Source organism: Magnolia sinica, chromosome 3 (assembly GCF_029962835.1).
Source record: "Magnolia sinica isolate HGM2019 chromosome 3, MsV1, whole genome shotgun sequence".
Lineage (NCBI taxonomy): Eukaryota > Viridiplantae > Streptophyta > Magnoliopsida > Magnoliales > Magnoliaceae > Magnolia > Magnolia sinica.
Genome location: NC_080575.1, coordinates 130,588,454 through 130,602,775, shown reverse-complemented (window position 1 = coordinate 130,602,775; position 14,322 = coordinate 130,588,454). Strand labels below are relative to the sequence as shown.

The 14,322-nt window shown below is 44.2% G+C and overlaps 1 long non-coding RNA gene across 1 annotated transcript; it reads right to left on the bottom strand.

Annotated features, from left to right (window-relative positions):
• Positions 1–4,866: 4,866 nt before the first annotated feature.
• On the bottom strand, positions 4,867–14,121 carry LOC131241346 (uncharacterized). Its single transcript, XR_009168998.1, has 2 exons — positions 13,876–14,121; positions 4,867–5,130 (listed from the first exon to the last, which is right to left on the bottom strand). It is a non-coding gene; the product is annotated as an uncharacterized LOC131241346 (long non-coding RNA).
• Positions 14,122–14,322: the final 201 nt, after the last annotated feature.

Here is a 14,322-nt window from a genome sequence, read left to right as displayed (position 1 = left end):
ATTTTTTAAAAAAAAAAATTCTTTTATACCTATGCAAATATAAAAATATTATATGGTTGAGCACGATCTCAACCACTTGTAATGTAGTTCCCACCACGGGCAAATGATCTATAGACTGTGCAATAGTCTGTCATTCACAAGATTTGCGTTGGACTGTCCAAATGGTGGATCTTCAATCCATATGTGGTCCATCCATAACTTGTGATTTAAACCATCCAAATAGTAAATTTAGGCCATCCATATAGGGGTGTACATCGAGCCGAACCGAGTTGAGCTGGCCTCAGCTCGAACTCAGCTCGGCTCGGTCACCAGGCACACCTAGCTCGAACCCGGCTCGGCTCGGTGACCAAGCCAACATCTCCAACTCGAGCTCAGCTCGATCAACAATCGGACCAGTTCGAGCCGAGTTCGAGCCAGTTTCAAGATTCGAGCTTTCGAGCCGATTTTGAGCCAAGTTTGAGCGCGCGTGCGAGAGAGAGAGAGAGAGAGAGAATGCAGGGTCAGATGTGAAGAGAAACTCACGTGGCTCTTCCAAGGATTGGGCTGAGGAAAGAAAAGATGTTTCAACAGAAACTATAATGGAATAAGGGTTGAAAAAGAAAGAGGAGAATCAAATGCCCTACCTGATTTGATGATGATCTTGGCTATTGGTCTCTTATCAAGAGTGGCACAGATTCCACTGGAATGGGATGCCTCCAACTCCCAACCTAATGGGTAGAATCATCAAATGAAAAAAGTCTTTTTCTTGGAATCATGAGTGAGAAAATGTGAATGGATGGATGATTTGGCCGGTGGAGCTATTGAATGGATTTTTGCACCAATGGTTGTGAGAGAGAAAAGGTGGGGGGGACGAGCAAGGCCAGGGCTAGGAGAGAAGGAGCAAGGAGAGGGTGCTTAGGGCGGGCGGCTTTGTTTTGAAAAGGGAAATGAGATTTAGGGTTTTTACTTTTATATATATATATATAATACCGAGTCGATCCGAGTCAAGTCGAGCTAGGGTTAGCTTAAACTCGACTTGAACTTATTTTCGAGCGGTAAAAAACGGCCCGACTCGGATCGAATTCAGTTTTCAGTCTGGCCGAGTCAAGCTTTTTCGGGCCAAGTCGAGCGAGCAAACCGAGCTAGCTCGGTTCGTGTACACCCCTGCATCCATATGATGGGCTATCCACGTCATTTGATCTAAATTGTCTAAATTGTAGATCTAACCCATTCATACGGTGGGTAATTCTTAGTGTAAGATCAAAACCATTCAAATGGACTGTCTAAGCCATCTATGCAGTGGGCCATCAACAACACGTGTTACACGATCCAAATGGTAAATCTAAGCCAACCAATGATGTTTTATCTACAAAATCTTATTTAAAGCCTCAAAAAAGTAAATCTAAGCCATCTTTATGACAGGTCATCCACGCCATGCAATATAAACCATTTAAACGGTGGATTTAAGCCACCCTTATGGTAGGTAATCCACGAGATAAGATTTAAACCATCCAAATAAGCGATGTAACCAATTCATGTGGTGGGTCTTCCACAACGGGCTATTTAAACCATCCAAATGGGGATAAAACACATCCACATGATGGACCATCCATAGAATGCAATCTAAACCATCCAAATGGACGATCTGAGGCATGCATGCGGTAAATCATCCATTGCATATTATTTAAACTACTCAAATGGTGAATCTAAGCCATTCATAATATGCAATCTAAACCATCCAGACGGTGGATCTCAACCATCCATATTGTAGGTAATCCACGTCATGCTATCTAAATCATCCATATTATTGTTTTAAGCCATCCATGACATTCAATTTGAACCATCGAATGCTGGGTCTAACCCATTCATGTGATGAGCCAACATGAAAATTGATATAAACCATCCAAAAGGTTGATATAAGCAATCCATGTGGTGGGTCATCAATGAAATGGGATTTAAACTACTCAATTTGTATATTGAAGCTATTCATTTAGCGGCCACCCATGACATGCTATCTACACCATCCAAAGGATGGATCTAAGCATCCATATGGTGATCCATCAATGGCATATCTAAGCATCCATATGGTGATGGATCAATGGCATGCAATCAAAACCATTCAAATGGTAGACCATTTATATGGTGTGCCTTCCACTGTATGTGATGTAAACCATCCAAATGGTGGATTTAAGGCATCCATACATGGATGGGTTAGATCCACCATTTGGAGGATTTAGATTGCACTTCGTGGATGTTCCACCATATGGATGGCTTAGATCGTATCCCATGGTCAGCTAAATATATGGATGACTTAGATTTACCATTTGGATGCTTCGAATTGCATGCACAACCCTTCACATGGATGGCTTAGATCATCCATTTGGATCACATGTCGTGGACGGCCCACGACGTGGATGGGTTAGTTTTACCATTTAGATTGTTTAGATCATATGCTTTGGATGGCCCGCAACATTAATGGTTTAGAAGTATCATTTAGATGGTTAGATCCCATCCCATAGATTGCCCACCACCACAATGATTGTTTAGATCCACCTTCTGGGTGGTTTAGATCATCACATCTCGTAGATGGTCTGCCACATGGATGTATTAGAATATTCCCCATCTGAATGGTTTATATAGCAATGCCATGGATGACCCACCATTTGATGGTCTGGATCATTTAGCCGCGTTAGGCCCACATTACCAATGGCAAGATTTCACCCAAAATTATATAACCTTGCTGTGTTTTCATAAGGATAAAATGGTAATTTTCCCTCTACACGAAAAAGGGGGAAAGCTGCCTTCATGTGGTCAACGGTAAATGTTCTTTTTAAGCATCAACTATGGCTGAAGGGTAACTGTCGAGTGTGTTATGATCCGTACATGGGAGATGGAAAAGGGTATAGCTGGCAATACTAAAACAACATAAAGGAATTATTTATAATGTTACAAATAGGGAGGGATGGTATATGTAAAAAGCTATTCCTATTTCATACCTACACGCGACGGGATTTGTTTCTATCAATTCAGTTAACGAGCTTGAGACGAAAGCAGTGGAGTGGTAGAAGGGAGAAGCCTTGCCCATTATTGCATTGATGACCTGAGACTGGAGACTAACAAGTAACAAACAAACAAAATTCATTTCCAGGGTTACCACTTTCTCCCCCATGTATTGTTTGTTTGTTGCTTCCCATCATGAGGGGATGGGTATTGATTGTTGCTTCCCATCATGAGGGGATGGGCTTTTGAGTATGGATGGTTGATTTAGTTTTTGGTCTTTGGAGTTTCTTTTAGCGTCAGGCGCGCACGATTCACCTTAATCTACTACGGATCGTTCCATCCGGTTCATATTCAAGTTGACAGAAACCGCCAATTTAATTTGTTGCCGATCACGCTGAATGGATGATTCTATCATCTAGCTTGTGTACAGATGAATCTGGGCCATTGAAAACAAAGTTCACGTTCAAATCCAGATACCACTCTTCAAGATTATTTTTTCAGTATAAATATTGAAACATAGCCGGTCTATATTAGTACCTAGGAGATGGACGGTTCCAGCTATCAGACTTTTCTGTATGTGGGTCCAATGGGGAGACGCAGGATAGGTGAAAGTTAGCTGCGACTCGCATAAAAGCAACTCTATACTGCTTATCATGACAGCCTAAGAAGATATGGAGGCCCATTCCTTCACTACATCTTATATGTAGGAAAACAAAATAATAATTTTGAGATAACTTTTGAAACTCTGGAAGGGTACGTGGCATGCTTCATACTCAAGCACTAAGAAAATATATGCATAGCGGACAAATTACTCAAATTTAGCCATAGACGTTTTGAGTTCCATATTAGATGGATTATAATCCGAAAGAATTCACTGATCTGATTATCTAGCTATAACTTATTGGTTGACATTTACCAAGTGATTGAAATGAAAATATCCAACGATACTAATTCAGAAAATAAGCAGCCCACGAATCAGAGTTTGGAATCTTTTAACCAATCTTCTTCTTTTATTTTTGAGATGCCAACTTCTTATAGCTGGCCAGGGAAATTTGTATGTTTACATTAAACTAGAGTATGGCGCACGTACAGTTTCTGAGTACCTGCATGCCATCCACTCCCCCCTGTATTATCCCTTATGAAAAATTCATCACAGAAGATTTTCATGGGGCATTTTCCCTTGCGTGTGGAGATAATGGTTGAGAAACTAACACGCCATAAAGAATGATGGTGCGCTTACTACCTTCTTATGTTTGCATGATTGTATCTGTGAATTGACCATGAAGGCCTCAAAACAGATGATCTACTCGTAAGAATTCTATAAGGTGGGACTTATTGATCAACCATTGGTCAACCATCTAGATTATCCTAATGGTTGGATAATGTGATTGGGTGCACCAGCGGACCCCACTAAGTTGTGATACATTCAGAATTCATGTAAGGGGTGGTGTGCTACTACTATGATGCACACACGGTGTCTTGATAGAACTGGGATAACTAAATTCATGTGGAGCCTTAAGGGAGAGGAGTTTTGATGGGTTTCAAACTCCTCTACCCGCTATTATTATAAAAACAGAGTTGGGTCCCCAATCCAACATCACCGATAGACGTCTTCTCTAATGGGTGTAAGGAAAGGAAGATCTCAGAGCTCCGATTTGACAATAATGGCGGCACATATAGGTAAGCCACCTTCTTCATCGGTCCTTCATATCCAATGCACAGCAGGTCCTTCGGCAATTCTGCATTGTGAAGAACTAACAGTTGGTATCAGAGACACTGTGCATAAGGTTAATGCAACAACCCGACTTTTTGAAACTTGAAAACCCAGGTGTTAGCAAGGATGCCACACACGTGTAGCCTTTTACAGTAATCAGAGTGCAATAAAGCTAGAAGCAACCATGGTAGACCATTTCATAGTAAATCATATCTAAAATTCTAGTCCGCTCAGTTGGGGACCATTTAGTACAGACCATAAGGTCCAAATGTTTCAAGCATCAATAATTAGGAATGGAAATAAATGTATCTATTGATTTAGCCCGTAAAACTCTGTCGCTTCCTGGAGGGGCTCCTCTTCATAGAAGTTTTCTCCCACTCCCGTGGGATCTGCATCCAAGTTCACCCCATAAACACCCTCATCTACGCCTGCATCATCTGTACGGTTATATATTCAAAGGATGAGTGGCCAGCTTAGTGGGAACTCCCCTCAAGATTTACACACTACCGCATTAACCAAGCATTGTTTTAAACAATAAGACATACAAAACATTTCATGATACGATCTTGTTTAAGTGCATGGATGCGTGAATGCACACCAACTGGGGATGCATATCCAGTTCGCTAAACGAGTGAACCTTTCAAACAGTCAGTCCATTCATACAAGAGAATGGCCCTTTCAAACAGTCAGCTCATTCAACTTGCAAGGTAGTGGGCCTTTCAAATAGTTAGCTCACTTAGACATGAATGGCCCTTTCAAACAGTCAGCTCATTCATGCCTAGGGATGGGTCTTTCAAACAGTCAGCTCATCTCGAATATGGGAATGGACCTTTCAAATAGTCGGTCCATTCAGGCAAGAGAATGGATCTTTCAAACAGTCGACTCATTCAACTTGCAAAGGAACGCGTCTTTCAAACAGTCGACTCGCTCAAGTAAGATAGTTGGCCTTTCAAACAATCGGCTCACTTAAGAAATGAATGGCCTTTCAAACAGTCAGTCCATTCAAAAATAGAAGTGTCATGAATGCATAATTAATCCAAGCCATTATTATTCCAATTTACAAGCAGCTAATTTAGGTAGACATTCAAATAAGTGTAATGGCTCAAGGTTTACAAGCATGCATTACATAAATGTCCTTTAAGCATATACCACATATATAGGTTTCCACAAAATAAGTATTGAGCATGTAATTAAATTCAATAACTAATGCAAATAATTTTAAAAGTAGAGTCATTAATTATTAGGTAAATTTATAGTTGAACTACGCATGAGTTAACATGGAAGAGGAAAGCTCAAGGGGTAGAATCCTGTAAGACCTGTATCCTAGTCCGTACTGTTCCGTCGACTCCTGCAATCCTTCCCGTTGAAGTCTGGCAATTTGCGACGTATAATCGATATTTGCGCGCGACCCTAAGCCGTATCCTATAGAATTGAGTCGGCTTAATCCGAGACTTGTGCCATTGTGACCGCACTGTCGCCGCTGTTCCGATGCCGCGTCTCGCGCACTGATCCGATACCCTGGTTAAGAGATGTAAGCTGGCGTTTATTTCGAAGAAAACACTGCGCGTTGCAAATCTCAAGAGAATCTCTACAACATGTCTCATCAATCAATCAATCACTTCATCAATCAATCAATCACTTATATCAAGTACACATCATCTTTCACTCAATCCGCAAGCAACCACCAAGTCAACTCTTTCTCACCCTCTCTTACACAACCATACATGTCAAGTACACATCATACATCACTCACCCTTTCACCCATCCATCACCTCTCTTTACAACCCCTTCTCTCTCTCTTTCTCAACACACAAGTCCAAGCAACCAAAAACACTCACGTCCAAGCTCTCTTCCATGTGAGAATGTGTGTGTGTGGCCCACCTTCCCATCCCAAAAACCTTCATCCTAGTCATTCAAACATCATCTTCCACCATCAAAGTGAGACACAAGGAGATTAGCTTTCCAACGGACCAAGAAGATCGAAGGTGGGTGCTTATTAGGCTAGATCTTTTCATGTTTTGATGATAGGCCAAGTGAGGCCTACGGATTGATGGTATGGATCTCACTTGGGACCCTAGATGTGGCCGATGGCCCATCTTTATTTTATTATCATTCCATGATAGGGCCATTCTCCATGGACCCCATCATGATATTTACTTTCTAGTCTAAAAAGGGGTCATCTGGACCTTACATCTTAGTGGAGAAGGGATCTCCACCGTTGATCTTTGATTTGGTGGGCCCACATGCAATGGGACCCACTTGATGTATGATTGGATGCTTGAAACGGAGGGCCCATAGTATCGGGGTCCCTCCATCATGCGTGTCCCTCTATCTTTCTCTCTCTCTCTCCCCCTCTTTTTTTTGTGTGATGAGGTGGCTGTGTGGCCCACTTGGATGGACCCCACCATGAAGCATGTATTGGATCCAATCCATTTGTAGGTGGGGCCCACTTTATGTGTTGTCCCACACCACCCAGCCATGTGGTGGCCCACCTGAGTAGGGCCCGCCTTGAACGTTGGTGTGAGCCAGGACATCCAGCGTCCCTGGACGCTGGACGTGAAAACAAATATAAGCTCGATTTTAAGCTTATTGGGTAGGCCACTTGTGTAGGCCCCACCTTGATGTATGTCTTCAATCCATGTCGTCCATTTCATTCCTCAGCCCGTTTTAGGCGTTGAGCCGAAAAATGAAGCCCATCCGATCTTTTAGCGGGCCATAGTACATAAAATAGTGGTTTCTACCGTTGAAAAATCATCCTGCCGTTTCTATACACCGAAAAATATTAGATATTGGGCTTGTTTGGCTTGTCCCGAGCCATGGGAACCAGTGGGCGGGGTAGATTTGCCTGATGCCGGCCCCACACGTGAAAAACCTCAGAAAAATCAATTTCAAAAAAAATAATAATAACATGCAGCAGGCGCTGCTGTTGCAGGGGGCAGGCAGCGCCTACGTCATTACGGGCAGGCAGACGACAGTGACCCACGGCCCCCGCCGTGAGCCCCACCATGATGTATGTTTAGTATCCAAACCGTCCATTGGGTGGGCCCCTCCTTGAAGTGGGCCCCCCTCCAAAAATCAGCCCGATCTAAAACTCAGATGGCCCACATCATGGAAACAATGGGATTGAACATCTACCCTTAAAACCCTTTTGGGTGCCACAGAAGTTTTTGATGATTATGAAAATTGTTTTTCCTATTCAGTCAAGGTCCGTGTGACCTTATTAACAGGTTGGATTGCATATAAAAATAATGGTGGGACCCACAGTGATGTATGTGTTTGTTTCCCACCGTCCAGGCGGACGGTGGAGCCCACAGTAATATATGTGTTCCATTCGCACCATCCGCCACAATGATATATGTGTTTATTCACACTGTCCACTGTTTGGACAGTGGGACCCACCATGATGCATATGTTGCATCCAAACCGTCTATCCATTTTGAAAGATCATTTTATGGCATGAGCTAAAGAATGAGGCAGATCTAGAGTCATGTGGACCACACTATAGAAACAGTGTTGGATTGAATGTCCACCATTAAAACCTTTGGATTACAAGGTTGGACAAGTATGATATTTGGTTTCCCTTTAAATCCAGGTCCTTGTGACCTTATGAATAGATTGTACAGGAAATAAATGCTATGGTGAGCCTTGGGAATTTTAGTGATGGAAATCATTATCACCACTTATTTTGGGTGTGGCCCATTTAATATATATATATATATATATATATATATATATATATATATATATATATATATATATATATATATGGAGCCTATTGGCATGACCCATTTGATACACGTAAGGCCCATGTGATTAGGCCCATTTTGATGCATTCTAAGGCCCATGGGTTATGGCCCATTGCAATATACATAAGGCTCATTGGTGCGGCCCATTGATGTGGCCCACTTGATGAATATAAGGCCCATGTGATATGGCCCATTTGATATATTGAAGGCCCAATGTGAAGTACCTAAGGTCCATTGCAATGTGTGATCCCAACATGGTTTAGTTAATGATGTTTATGGTAGGCTATGCCTTGGGAGCAATGTTGGTTTGACGTCCACATTGTAAGGTAATGTTGGTTAAATGTCTGCATTACGACTCTCCCTAGGGCCCATTCATAGGCCCATACTTGTTGTGTGAAGGCCGTCTAGGCCTATCTTCGTTGTGAAGATAGTTCATCGTTTTATAACATGCTTAATATAATTCTATGCCCCATGCCATACGCATCATATGTATGCTTGATATGAGGTATGTTTAATCAAAGCATAAGCCGTTGGGCTGAGGCATTTACGGGACTCCTTATGAGACAGAGTGCCCCACATGAGCACATGGTACGTGCGGGATTGTTGCATGATTGTACGGTGTGATTCATGCATCTCGCATATGAGTGACTTGATCATTGTACGCCCTAGTGACATCAGGGTCGTAACTCCACAGGCACATCGTGGATGGCCGTATCGGATACTGGAAATGCTTGGTTCTAGCACTGTGGGCACTTAGGATGTCCTTGAATGAAAGTCTCAGAACCTTTTTGGTACCAAGAGTTGCTCCAACGTCTAGACCGAGTGAATACACGAGCGCCCAAGTGCCCAATACCAGTAGGCCGCATCTCCCACTGTGTCGTGGTCGGTTGAAAGGGGGTGTGGCCTTATCCGCCCAAGTGAGGGGGCTATAAGCTAGGCTGGGTTTGACCAGCTCGCAAATGAGTCCGCTATCGATGAGCCGGGTAGGTATTGACAGACTACTGGTCAGGCGGATAGTGTAGTCTCTTCCACTTGCTTGACTGTGCAGCTAGGAAGGAGGCAGTCAGTGTGAGGTATATTAGACCCCGGTGATATCCAGAGAGGACCTGTACTGATATGTGTACTTGATGAAGACTGGCATTCTTATTTTGCATCTCGCATATGACATTTGGCTACACAGGCCTCGCATCATATGGCCTTGGTATGGTCGATAGTATTCATGTCTTGCATCACATAGCTTTGATACAACTGATAGCATTCATGGACTTACCACGTATTTCCGTATTACTCTGATATTGTACACTTGGCACTTGCCTTACGCACACACTTACACCATCCTCTAAGTTTTTGTAAGCTTATGCACGATCGTTGCGTACAGGTGTCGTTGGACAACAGCAATGTTGAGGCAAGAGTGCGCATCTGATCATTTTGGAGTTTTTTTTTCACCTTGTATTTCCCTTCCCGCGTTGTACTTAAAGTTTTTAATATAGTGGATATGTGGTGATGTTGTTTTGTAACTTAGTTATACTTGTGCTTATGCTCCATCACAAAAAAAAAAAAAAAAAAAATATCATACTGAAAATCTTCCTTGTAGGATCCCAGGATCGGAATCTAGCATGTGAGTGTCGGGATCCGAGAATGGGGCACTACGGAGGCTGTCGGCGCCGGATTTGACGATCGAAAATTTTGTGAGCCCGTTTTCCGAGTTTGGGGCATGACAAATCCTCACCTTGGGAGTCATTTTTCCTTATGGTGGAGGAGTGTGTGAGTGTGTGCTCCTTAAGATTTAATCTTATCTGCTTTCCTTCTAATTGGAGTAAGGCGGTCGTTTCAAATCAGTTTTGAGCGGGAGTTACCTGCCTAGGTGAAGACATGGTCAAATAAGGCATTGAATTTGGAAACCCATTTACTTTATTAATCCCCAAGTGACAAAGTAATTGAGGAACATCTTCCTATAGTCTTAGTTATCAAAAGGAGGCGATGGGCTTGATTTCCACCATACTTAAGTAAAGGTCCAGCTTGCTACACCCTCAATTGTTGTTGTCCAGGGGAACCAATTCAGATTAACCTTTCCTAAACCTCATGTCTTGCCAAGTTAAAAACCTACAACCTACTTAATAAAGTAGTTTAATCATAAGAAGAGGCTCAACTGAAGATGTAACTCAGTTAGGACCAAGAAACCAGGTGTTGTTACTGGTGGTGTTACCAAACCCGAGTTGGACCAAGTTGGTGCTAATCGAGCAGCAACCGAGTCGAGTTGACTCGGTTGGATCACTCGGATCCACCCAAGTCCTCCCTTCCTTCTCCTTCCTTCTCTCTTCCCTGTTCTCTCCCTTGCCCTCTTTCTTCCTCTCTAGGTCTGGTCCAGGTATGGATACCAGAACCAAGCCTGAGTTGTGCCTAACTCAGTGACCCGAGACATGACTCAGCAAAGCACGGACACGGACCAGTCGGACTTAGTTCCAAAACCCGACTCCAACAGCCACCAGCCCTCAACCTCTCTCTCTCTCTCTCTCTCTCTCTCTCTCTCTCTCTCTCTTCATCTCTTCTCTCTTTTCTCCCTAGAACCCTTAGAGTCTGGACTCGGTTGGGGGTCTGGGCAAACCCAACCGAGTTGCACAGCGAGCTGCTGGAACTCGGCGGAGTTGGATGGACGTGCAACCACTCTCTCTTCCTTTCTAAACCTCTCTTTTTATCTCCTTCTTTCTGGCCGATTCTCCTCCTCCTTTCTTTCTAACGCAGGACAATTAACCACTTGCTCTAAAAGCTCAAACTGTTAGTTAACCCCTTCATCTCATAGCCCAGGCCCCACATCTCATGGATTAGGACCTCGATCGAACCCCCTTCGTGGGCCCCAAATCACATGGGTACCGCCTCACATGGCCTACCCACCCCGAGTGTGTTCCCGCATCCCATAGGCTAACCCACTCGACCCCGATGTGAAATGTGTATTAATCACCTCTAGTGAGGAGTCTCGAACACGAGACCTCTCCCGTCGGCCCCAAATCACATGGGTCACCCGCCCCAAGTGTGCCCCTGCATCCCACCGGCGACCCCACTCCAGTCCAGTGTGAAAATGCCCCTACATTACTTTCTTCCTCACGCAGCTGCTACCAGCCTGCACTGACCCAACTCGTTCCACTTTGAACGGTCGACTTGGTGCAGTGCAGCACCGAGTTCAGCATCTTGCAGTGGCTCTCTCTCTCTCTCTCTCTCTCTCTCTCTCTCTCTCTCTCTCTCTCTCTCAATGGTGTCTACGGGCTGCACTGACCTGACTCGATCCGACTCAGACGGTTCGACTTGGTGCAGTGCGGCACCTGGTTTACACCCACACTCGGCCTGACCTCTCTCTCTCTCTCTCTCTCTCTCTCTCTCTCTCTCTCTCTCTGTGAGTTTCTTGGTGAGAAACCCGAGGAGGTAAGGACCTATTTATAGAGCTAGGGCCGCACTTATCCTCCAACGGACGGTCCGGATGTTGTGGTCTTGGGCTCTCTCTCTCTCTTTCTGTCTAGCATGGAAACGATCCACCAGTGGGGTAGTTTTCTCGTCATCATGGCCCACCGAATGGGCACCTTTGATCTAGAAATGGGGCCCACTGCATCATGGTGGGTTTCCCGGTTAAACGGAGAAGATGACTGCCCGTTAATGGTAGATTTCCATGGACGGTATATTTGACTGATCCAATCCATTTGGAGGGACCGAATATATCCCATGATCATTATGGGGCCCACAAATCACGTCCCTGATCAACTGTCTAAACATCTCACGAGTTTCTCCCGCCGCAGCTCTTTTCTCGTGCGGACTAACGATATTTTCGGGAAGCCGTTGCTACCCTAATGTGGATGGTCGGGATGGCTTCCAGAGCTCGAGCGGAAGGTTTGGATCCAGCCAGCGTGGTTTTCCCGAAAAGAAAAGCAGCCAACCGCCTTTTGTTATTAGCAGCATGCCTCACCTTTCTCGGCGTCGAGAGAAGGGCTGGGATTTGCGTTGGATGGAGGGCTAGGATTTTGCGGGACAGAGCAGACGCAAATTGCCAAAGTGGCAACTACACGTGGCCCGTTTTGAGAGGAGATCGATGCACGTACCTGTGTGGGTCCTTGCTTGCGCGCGTGTGCGCTGCATGGTGACGAACAGACAACGTGTCCCTGGTCGTATGGGGCCCCACTGTCCAATTGACGGTTCGGATCAGGGATCAGGCCTACTTGGTGGGCCACTTAATCCTCGGACGTTCAATCCGTTTGAATTTTCTCGCGGGCGGGAAAACGGAAGGAAGAAAATCTTCTTCTTTTTTCTTTTTTTTTTAATCGAGTCCGTTCTATTATCGAGGTTTTGACCCGAACCGTCGGTCCGGTGCACTGCAGGCGTGGTCCTTGCATTGCACACTCAACGTGTTGTGGGGTCCACCTGGGTGATTTTCATGGATCTGCTTCGTTCATCTGATCATCCTGTGCATGAATGGCCCTGATCACAAGAATGGGGCCAATCTAAAGGTCAGATGGACCGCTCTCAACGTCTGTGGTCCATTCCCTTTGGTTTCTATTACTCCAGCGGCCTGATTGGTTTAAATCTGAATTCCCACGGCTGTTATGGCACTAGGGACTTGTTCGGGTACTCACTCTCTTACTATTAACGCCCATCTGACAAGTTCTAGCCTTACTGGCATCCAAACGACCCAATGGCTGGATCTAGTGATTTAGACTTCTAGATCTAAGATGGTCAGTTGGATCTGTCTATCACGGAATCGAAATTCTACAAAAAAAAAAAAAAGGCTTCTCTAATATATGAGGGCCCATTTTGAATAATAACTGACGGACTACTTAACATATGGATGTGGATTGTTTTCGGCGGTTGGAACGTGATCGTTCACCTAAGCTAGGTTCATGCTTATATTAAAGTACTGAAAAGTGTGGGGTGTTACACTTAAAGGTATGGAGGATCGATTTCAATAATTAGTGATTTTGAATCCCAAATCCCGAATTGGAATTTCAGGTGTTAATCCCCGATTCCAAACACCAATTAGGGATCTTTTGATTCCCAAATTAGGGTAATTAGGGATTTGAATACCAAATCCAGAATCGAGAATTAGGGATGTCGAATTCCGATCTCAAATCAGCAATTAGGGATTGTCGAATCCCTAAATCTAAACACTGGGATCTCAAATTTCGAATCCCTGTATCCAGAGATTGGAATTTCGCATTCGATCCCAAATCGAGACAGCATTAAGGGTTTTGATTCCGAAATCCCAAATTGGGGATTTTAGGTACTAATCCCCAAATCCAGAAGAAATTGGAAATTTAGAATTAGATTCCTGAATCCAGAAAAACAGTTTTTTTTAATCTATAGAAAACTAGGGATTTGAATCCCAGATTCAGAAATTAGGGATTTTAATTCCAAAACTGGAATTGAACATATCTATTCCTTAATCAAAAACCTTACCTACGGCTGTCCATCCCAACAAGCGTGATAGCCTTCGTAGCCCTTCCGCTTTCACAGATGGTGGATCTTGTAAAACCCCTCCATTTGCAACGGGTCCTTGTAGCCATGGCTAACGGCACCCGTGCTTCCGATCGCACGAGGAAGCCAATGCGAGGGCCTCCTCTCGTTCCTCTTGTAATGGCGAACTGCGTTCCCTCAAGGAAGCCAGCACGAGGGCCTCCTCTCGTTCCTCTTATAATGGCAAACCGACTTTTTTTATTCCGTCGGGCCAACGGACCCGATTACAGTGATTTTTTGGGTCCACCTTCCACACCCGCGTCAGGACCCGAATAAGACCCTTTCAAGAGTGTTGGGCCTGACTGATAAATGGGGCGCATTAAAAAAAAATGGTTCATTCGGGCTCATTCTACATCTCTCACGTGGACCACATTAATGGGCCATGTGTAT